Source organism: Salvelinus sp. IW2-2015, linkage group LG13 (assembly GCF_002910315.2).
Source record: "Salvelinus sp. IW2-2015 linkage group LG13, ASM291031v2, whole genome shotgun sequence".
In the NCBI taxonomy this organism is placed as follows: Eukaryota; Metazoa; Chordata; class Actinopteri; order Salmoniformes; family Salmonidae; genus Salvelinus; species Salvelinus sp. IW2-2015.
The window spans coordinates 7,204,047-7,211,281 of NC_036853.1; the positions used below are offsets into that span (position 1 = coordinate 7,204,047).

The following is a 7,235-nucleotide window of genomic DNA, read 5'->3' on the forward strand; positions in this document are numbered from 1 at the left end:
GGGTCTGTATACAGGCTAAATACATGACATTATTGTTCCAAGGGTCTGTATACAGGCTAAATACATGACATTATTGTTCCATGGGTCTGTATACATGCTAAATACATTTCCATGTACATTACATTTGTCTGAACTCTGTTCTAAGACCAGGCCAACATAAACCAGGTCAGACGCATACTACGGCTAAACACTGGCAGACGGGACTGTGTGTGTGTGTGTGTGTGTGTGCATTCTGTATTTCCTTCCTTTGTGCATGCTTAATGTAGAGATTGTGTATGCATGTATACTACAGGCATATACAGTATTCATCTGTAGCTGTGCAATGTGCATGCATGTGAGAAAACCAGTACCGGATGCACTTAATAGTGTACGGTGGGTCCACATACGTACGTTGGTTTGTACCTTTGGAGTGGAAGGAGACGAGGCAGTCACACAGGGGCCATTTGTCCACGGGCTGGTTGAGGATGATCTCCTCGGGGAAGATGACCACTGTGATGTACTCAAACTTACACAGCCTTTCCATGATCTGGGTCATGGGTTTGGACTTGGACTTCTTCATCATGGAGCAGATYCCCACSACGATCTGCCTCTCTGGAGGCTGGGGGAACCAGAGAGTAGGGGAGGGGTGGATGTAAAGATCACCGTTTGTCATTTAATGTACATGATGTGTTATAAGATTACTTGTGAAGACAAAGGCAATTTTTCCTGTCCTGTCATCTCTCCTCCTTTTCAAAAAGCATTGGAGGAGAAGGTCCAAGGAGAGGGATCTTGGATTCTTCCCCTCAAATGCGGTTTGAGAAGGAGGTGAGGAAGCAAAGGAATCAATGAAAGACTCGTTTTTTTTCTGCTTCCACGTACACACCGAGTCATAATCCTTGTCGTCATCCTCCTCCTCTCCTTTTCGCATCTCTCCCTCGTTCTTCATTCTTCCTCCTTCTTCTGAGCCTCGGTGGTCTTCATCGACACAGCCAACCACAAACGTGAGATTCCCACTCTGGTCCCGCCCCTCTCCMCCAGCCTCTGACATCACAGAGTGGGGACGTCACTAGAAGTTCAGCAGCACCGTCGCGTGCCAGTACACAGGCTTAGAGCACCCTACTGATGACTCCACTCTGGGCACAAAATGGACACCAGGGAGTAGGCACTGACCATGCTTTTTTAAATTCCCCCTGTTGGTGTGTTGAATGTAATGTAATACTCAGGAGGGTGGGAACAGAGCGGTTTAAGAGCAGCAGGTTTACATAGAGGAGAGTTGAGGTAGTAATTAGAGGGGAGGGTTTATGGGTTATTCAGGGGTGAGGCAATGGGGGTCAGGGGTGAGGTAGGTAGGTAGAGAGTCCGGGTTGCTACGTTTGGGGGAGGAGTACCCTCCCTGTGTCAGGAGAAGGGTCTCATTCTGCAAAGTGGCATCGCTCTAGGCTGAAGACGATGAGATGACTGGTTCACAAAAGGTTCCTCCAGTCTCACCACCAGTCAACACCTACAGAGGACAACACAGAAAMAAAGACTGAGAAACAGACCAACCCTGAGAGACTGAGTTCAGTGCCTGTGAAGAAGTGCGCATGCTGTCTACTAATGCTGCCTCATCTCTCTAACTCGGCTCTACTCATCTACTGGGTGTCGTACCACTGTTTGGAGTTGCTATGGCCACATGCCGTGAAGAGCATAACTAAAATGGGCCTTCTTTTGTGTCCTGTGATATACAGTCGTTTGTTAAAGTTAGTCCATCCTTATTCTCTAGCCGAAATCACATAGCCTCAATGCAAAACACACAATCTAAATGGACAAAGACATTTAATTTAATTTATATGCAAATTAGCCATTGCAACTTCCGACTGATTATAATCGAGCGTGTCACATATGTACAGTGCGGTGTCCCTCAGGGCAGATGCCTTGGGCCGTTACTCTTCTCTATTTTACAAAATTATTTACCACTGGTCTTACACAAAGCTAGAATGACTATGTACACACTACATGTCAGCACCCAAAGCCAATGAGCTCACTGAAATTCTAAATAACAGTCATTACCCGAATGGCTGATGCTGAGCAGAAATTACAATAAGCATTTTAGATCTGCGCTTAAAATACACAGCAAGAGATTTCTTAAGGGTTCTGTTTTGTCCTGCGTGAAAAATAAAGAAATCTGTGTTAACGCGACCCCTAAGTTTAACTTGCTGGTTAGTAATTTAATGAATTAATAAATTGACGGGGCATCATATGGGACCGACAGGCACGAGTCGGTATTATGTAGCAACATTTTAAATTGTGTTTTTTACATTGGATAAAAGTAGAGACTCAGAGCTATAAAARGGTGTATCACACACTAGAGTTGAGGAACAATAGCAAAGTAATTCTGCTTTGAAAGTGTCCGGCCCTCCGTTTCCACGATCAGCTCCTTTGTCTTGCTGACGTTGAGGGAAAGGTTGTTGTCCTGGTACAACACTGCCAGGTCTCTGACCTCCTTCCTTTAGGCTGTCTCATAAGTGGTACCAACAGGATCCTAAACAGCTTCTACCCCCAAGCCATAAGACTGCTAAATACACTCCGTATACAAAACATTTGTGGATTTATTCCTTGTGTTGTTATTTTTTATATTACTTCACTTTCTTTTTTTCCCCCTCTCTGTATTGTTGGGAAGGGCCCCGTAAGTAAGCACTGTTAGTCTACACGTTTTGTTAATAAGCATGTGACAAATGAAAAATTGATCTGATTTGAAACAAAAACAACTCCTTTCATGATATGCTATAGAATGCTAGCACCCTAGCTAAACCCACATGCTTCTTTCAGACAGATCCTGCCCACACATATCTCAACTTTGTCACACATAACATGTGACCATGGGTAACACCGGTCCCCAGAATAGCCTGCCCTCCTTTCAGGGGGGGTTGAAAGAGGGCCAGGGGTGGACAGGGTAGAGAAAAGTATTGGGTGCAGAGGCCTACACTAGTAACACTACCCAAACATAATTCATCACTCTCCTCTACGGCGTTGACACYGACAGGCTGCACTAAACCAAGTGGAAGCCCATCTCGGACACCCGAGGACGGGAGATAAACTCATAAATACATAAGCTACAACGACAGTGTGAAGACACTCAACACCACCGCGCTCGAAGAAACACAGCAGTAAGGCTATCAGGCCTTGAGGGACTGGGGGAGATAGCACTGGGGGAGATAGGACTGGTGGGTTGAGGATGAGGAGAATAGTGGTACTGGAATGCCGGCCCCTTCAGTTTCACACATTTATGGCTAATGTATGATGGTTTAACACCTAGTGTTGATGGTTGAACAACTAGTGATGATGGTTGACTTTCAATCTGGTAGATATTACTGTTGTATTCTATTATGACGATATACCCTTCAAATCATTCATTTAAAAAGTACCCAAAAAAACAGGATGTAGCAACTGCAGATTGCCCCTTTAAAGAAATTAGGTTCCGCCGTGCGACGTGTCCGTTATGTTGCCCTTTATATGGCCTGTTCGCTTGAGATGCCTGAGGCGTTGTTTTGTATGTGGGTGCTTGGTGCTGCGCTATATGACCTGGTTCTTAATGCCTGAGTCGACGTCCGTGTTCTGTCCTTAGTTGCCTTGTGCGCGTTCCTGTCTCCCAGTATGCCTTGCGCGTGGTTGTTTCCGTTGGTTGCTGGCTTCCTGAATGGCCATTGTGGGCTTAATGCCTGCGCGTCCGTTCGTGTCCTATTGCCTGTCTTTATATGCCTGCGGCTGTTATCCGTTTACTGCCGCTCTAATTGCCCTGGCGTACGTTCTGTCCTATGGTGCCTGATCTGTAAATGGCCTGTCGGCGTCCGTGGCGTGCTGTCGCTAATGTCGTGTCTTAAGTGCCTTGCGGGCGTTGGTCCGGTTGCTGTCCTTTATTGTGCGCGTGACCTGTCGTGCCCTAAGATGCCTATGCGCGTTTGCGTGTATCTGTTCCCTAAATTGCCACTGTTCTTTAATGCCTGCGACGTAGTTCCGTGTTTTGCTGTCTAATTTGCCTGTCCTTTATATGGCCTGCGCGTTGTTCCTGCTGTCCTATATGCCTGTCTTTTAAGTGCCATGCGCGTTGTTTGTCTTTTTTTTGTTGGTCCGTCTGTCCTATTGGCCTGCGGCGTCCGTTTCTGTGTGCTCTTGATTAGCCTGGTCTTAATTGCCTGCGCGTCCGTCTGCCCTAATGCCTTGTGCGCGTTATTTTTGCCGTTTTCTGGCCTATGTTGGTCCTGTCTTATTATGCCTGGCTTGCGTTGCCCGTTGTTGCTGTCCCTGAATGTCCTGCAGCTGGTTCCGGGGCTGGTTTCCTCTATGCCGTGTACTTGATGCCTGGCTGTTTCCGTGTTGTTTTACTGCCCTATTATGCCGTGGTTCGTTATTGCCGTTTCGTGTTCTAACGATGTCTGTCTTAGATGCCTTGCGGCGTTCCGTTGTTGCTCTGCTGCCCTAATGCCTGGGCGCGCGGTTGTCCTTGAATGCGCTCTGTCCTAATGCCCGGTGTCTTAATGCCTGCTGCGTGTCTGTTATGTGTCGATCACGCTCGTTGCCCTAATGCCTGCGCGTTCCGTATTCTGTTCCGAATGCCTGCTTGTGTCCGTTTCTGTCCTAATTGCCTGTCTTTTGTTTGCCTGTCCGTAATAGCCTACAGTGTTTCATGCCAGCTTGTCCTAGATTCATGCGCGCCTGTCCTAATGCCTGCGCATCAAGCTCCATCTTTTTTTCTGTCTCCAATCCTTGCTGTGCTTCATTCATCCCTTTACCTCAACATCTCAATTTTTATAAGATTCAGCCTTCATTAAAAGGCACTACTTCTGCCGACGCTACGAGCCCTCCTCCTCCGACGCACTCCTCCTACTCCTCCGACGCCCCCCTCTCCACACTCCTCCTCCTCCGACCACTCCTCTCCTCCGAGCCCTCCTCCTCCTCCGACGCCCTCCTCCTCCGACGCCCTCCTCCTCCGACGCCCTCCTCCGACGCCTCCTCTCGACGCCCTCCTCCGACGCCCTCTCCTCGACGCCCTCCTCCTCCTCCAAGATGGCTGACAGAAACACGTCCCCATCTCCCTCGGGCATCGACCGACCACTGTATGGGTGGTGGAGGTGACCCAGTGCCAGACAAAGTGTGACAAACCCAATAAAGGCTTTTAACCTTTGAGACAGTAACCTTTGTGACAGTGTCCTGTAGAAAGGCCTTGCTTCCACCAATGTTTATGATTAGGGATCATCAACTGAGCTCTCAGAAAAGGCACTCACTATCCCACTCACTGATAACAGGCCCAATGACGGCCCACTGATTGGTTGAATACTAAGGGAGTGAGGTGGTTGGAGTTATCAACAGCATGAATAAAATATACCAAGCTTCAAACTACGGGAGTTGTGTTTGAGAAGACATATAAAGTGATCTGTGCATTTGAACAGCAGAGTAAACACACCCATTTTACTTCTGCATGTCAAAAACCCGAATGAACACAGCTTCACGCTGACACGGATTACATTATACATTTAGAATGAGCAGTCAGCTCACGAACGAACGAACGCACGACAGGGAGAACGCAACAAGCATGCAGATGCAATCTGACCGGGATAGCTCGCTAACATGTCACAACTAGCCAGTTAACTTGCAATCTGAAATATTCATACAGTGGCAAGTGGATCTGGTGGATCACACCAGACAACCCAAGAATATTGCTGAACTGAAACAGTTTTGTAAAGAGGAATGGTCCAAAATTCCTCCTGTCCATTGTGCAGGTCTGATCCGCAACATACAGAAAACTTTTTGGTTGAGGTTTTGCCAAAGGAGGGTCAACCAGTTATTAAATCCACCCTGCACTGTGAATGTTTACACGGTGTGTTCAATAAAGACATGAAAACGTATCATTGTTTGTGTGTTATTAGTTTAAGCAGACTGTTTGTCTATTGTTGTGACCTAGATGAAGATCAGATCAAGTTTTAGGACCAATTTTTATGCAGATATCAGGTATTTCCAAAGGGTTCACATACTTTGTTCTTGCCACCATATGTACACATTTACCTCATTTTTATGAGCATTTAAAACAATCCATAATCCAACCATACTTTAGGGGCGGGTTGCCACTGCCAATGACACAGAACACCGTCTGTGCAAATACAGGAGCCATATGCTGTCCATTAAAGGGCGTTTCATTTTAAAGGGATTGAAGAAGACTGCAAAGACCGGCACAGTCAGAGTATTGTTGTCTGCCACTAGCCACTTACTTGTGTTGATTGACAGCAGCATAGAAGCGTTCACTGTGAAAACAAAGTAGGGCCATCATGACTAGTTAGTCACTTAGACTAACAGTTACCATCAGAACACTGACTTCATACAGCCTAACAGGTATATCCAGAACACAGACTTCCATACAGCCTAACAGTTACTATCAGAAACGACAAGACTTCATACAGCCTAACAGGTATTAAGTCAGAACACAGACTTCATACAGCCTAACAGTTACTATCAGAACCAGACTTCATACAGCCTAACAGTTACTATCAGAACACAGACTTCATACAGCCTAACAGGTATTATCAGAACACAGACTTCATACAGCCTAACAGTTATCTATCAGAACACAGACTTCATACAGCCTAACAGTTACTATCAGAACACAGACTTCATACAGCCTAACAGTTTATTATCAGGAAACACGAGACTTCATACAGCTAACAGTTATTATCAGAACACAGACTTCATACAGCCTAACAGGTATTATCAGAACACAGACTTCATACAGCCTAACAGTTATCTATCAGAACACAGAGACAGAAGCGAGACTGTGCACAGGTGATTATTATTATTTATTTTTAAATATTTTTTCAAAAATAGCCTCCACTGCTTAAATCTTTAACAAATCTGTTCATTATGTTCAATAGTCTGGAGTGGACTGAACGTACAGACGAGAAATGACAATACCTCATTCCCCACCGCCGGCCACCCATCACAGAAATAGCCTAAGCCCTCTAGTCTCCATACCCCAACACTCCTTGACCCAGATGCCATCTACAGCAGGACAATACTCACAGCTTTGAGAAAAGCACGACAAAATGCTTACTGTACAGCGCGTAACGCGCGACATAATGCTTACTGTACAGCGAGTAACGCGCGACAAAGTGCTTACTGTACAGCGCGTAACGTGCGACATAACGCTTACTGTACAGCGACATAACGCTTACTGTACAGCGACATAACGCTTACTGTACAGCGACATAACGCTTACTGTACAGCGACAT

The 7,235-nt window shown here is 46.1% G+C and overlaps 1 pseudogene; it reads right to left on the bottom strand.

Moving 5' to 3' along the window:
• Positions 1-7,235, bottom strand: part of LOC111971811 (inositol hexakisphosphate and diphosphoinositol-pentakisphosphate kinase 1-like) — a 67,475-nt pseudogene that overhangs the window by 51,602 nt on the left and 8,638 nt on the right.